Genomic DNA, 2,400 nt, shown 5'->3' on the forward strand with positions numbered 1-2,400 from the left:
CTCCCTAACTGCGCTACACCCAGTGACACCCCGCGATCCTCCCTAACTCCGCTATACCCAGTGACACCCTACGATCCTCCCTAACTCCGCTATACCCAGTGACACCCCGCGATTCCTCCCTAACTATGCTACACCCGGTGATACCCCACGATCCTCCCTAACTGCGCTACACCCAGTGACACCCCGCGATCCTCCCTAACTGTGCTTTGTCTCTGTGAGTTTCCTGGAGCTACTCTGATGAATGTTCTGTTCGTACCACAAACCCAGTGGCTTTAAACAACCCAGATTCATTATCTTACAGTTCTGCAGCTCGGACAGCCAAACTCAGTCTCACTGGGCTGAAGTCAAGGCGCTGTCGGCAGGGCTGGCTCCAGGAGGCTCTGAGGGAAACCCGTTCCCTGGCCTCTCCAGTTTCTAAGAGGCTGCCTGCCCCGTTCCGGGGCTCCTGGTCCCTTCCTCCTTCCTCACGAGGTAGGAGGCAGGACTCACTCCACATATGGGACTCGGACACCGGACCAGACTGAAGACTAGCTAAAACAGGGCCTGGGCAAGAGCAGCTTTCAATCAGACATGCCAACCAGTGCACAATCTTCAGGTACTGTTGCCATGGCAGCAACCAGGAGTGACCGCCCCTTTCCATGGCAGTGACCAGCGATGACGGCCCCTTCTCCAGCAGTTTCTGCATACACCGGCCCTGAATCTTCATGCAAAGAAAAGTGGGCGTAAACGTGACTGCAGACCTGCCCGGGCCGCTGCTCTCAGCCTCCTGCGGGGTGGCCTGCTCTGTAGGGGCCATCTCGGAGCTGCGACGTTGTGCTTCAATACAGCTAGCTGCTTCTACCTGTGGCTTGCCTTTAAATTCCTTCCTGGGCAAAGCAAAGGACCCTCAGGGGCTCGCCCACCCTGCATCACTCACAGCCGGCAGCACAGCCTTTTCCCCTCCTCCCTGACTCCACCCGCCTCCATCATAAAGACCCCTGTGATGACATTGTCATCCGGGATATCCCACCTCAGCATCCTCAACTTAATCATGTCTGCAAGGTCTCTTTCTCCACTTCAGGCCCCATAGTCACAGCTTCTGGGGATGAGAACGTGGACACCTTTTTATTCTGCCTGTTACAGCCTCCATCACTGAACTCCTCACATGGGTCTGACCTGCCTCACCAGGCAGACTGGGGCCCCCTGGGGACAAGGATCAGATCCTGGTCACCTCTGAGCCCCGTGTCACACAGGGGCCCCCGGGCAGAGCACGCACCATTCATGCTGGCTGGCCAGCTGGTGAGGGTGATTCTCCCGCACGTGTGCTGGGCCCGTTCCTGTGTCCTACTTCAGCCGCGGACTAGAAAGCCCAGGAAAGGCATCCTCCAATGCCTGACAGTACTGACTGCCGGAGACACTGGGGCGACTGCGTCAAGCAAGAGTCAGAAGGCAGGCAGATATTCACTGAGACTGAATGAAGTCCTTCCGATGGGGCAGCCCCTGAGCCCTCCTCCCAGTGCCTCTGTGTCCACCCTGGACAAGAACACACCAACTCGCCCTCTGTCTGATCTGACACCTTGACTTCAGCAGATGCCCGACATGCAGGCTGAGAAACAGACCTGAATTCAGGCTGAAGGTCCAAACGGGAGGGTGGTGAGGGCACGTGGGCAGGAGGTGGCCATGCTAACGAAGAAGCAGATGCAGGTGCCCCAGCCGTACACTCCCGGCCGCTGTGCCCTGACGGGGATGGAGGCCGGGCAGAGCCCCTGCCCATAACCATGGAGTTTCCTCCTTACCCCTGCTCTGCACCTGCTGCTGCCAATGCTGAGGTGGAGGCGAGAAAAACTGCCAAGTCCCTGGAGTCTTGTGCTCCATGCACTGCAGGAAGATGGACCTGAAGCAGGCCGTGTCTGTGCCTGGCCCCGACACCCACCCCAGCCCGGACACCCACCCCAGCCCCGACACCCAGCCCAGCCCAGACACCCACCCCAGCCCCGACACTCACCCCAGCCCCGACACTCAGCCCAGTCCCGACTCTCAGCCCAGCCTTGACACCCAGCCCAGCCCTGTCACCCAGCTCAGCCCCGACACCCAGCCCAGCCTGGACACCCAGCCCAGCCTCAGCCGCTGCCACTCTCCTACTGATGTGCCCCAAATCCAGCCACTGTCACCAGCAGCCCTCTCATCTCCTGGAGCCTCTGTAATGGCCTCCTACTTGTTTCCCATGCCCGTTCCCGCCCTCCTGTTGTGCACCAGAGACCTCTCCAAAATGCACACAGATTGGACTGCCCCACCCGCCTCCACCAGCAGCAAACCCCACAAGAGTGCCCAGAGCCCACAAGATCGCCAGCACACCCCTTCTCGGGGCCAGACGGCGCCTGCCAGGTGTGAGGGCCCGGACAGACCCACCACCCGCCCCCC

Source organism: Cebus imitator, unplaced genomic scaffold, assembly GCF_001604975.1.
Source record: "Cebus imitator isolate Cc_AM_T3 unplaced genomic scaffold, Cebus_imitator-1.0 Scaffold680, whole genome shotgun sequence".
Taxonomy (NCBI): Eukaryota; Metazoa; Chordata; class Mammalia; order Primates; family Cebidae; genus Cebus; species Cebus imitator.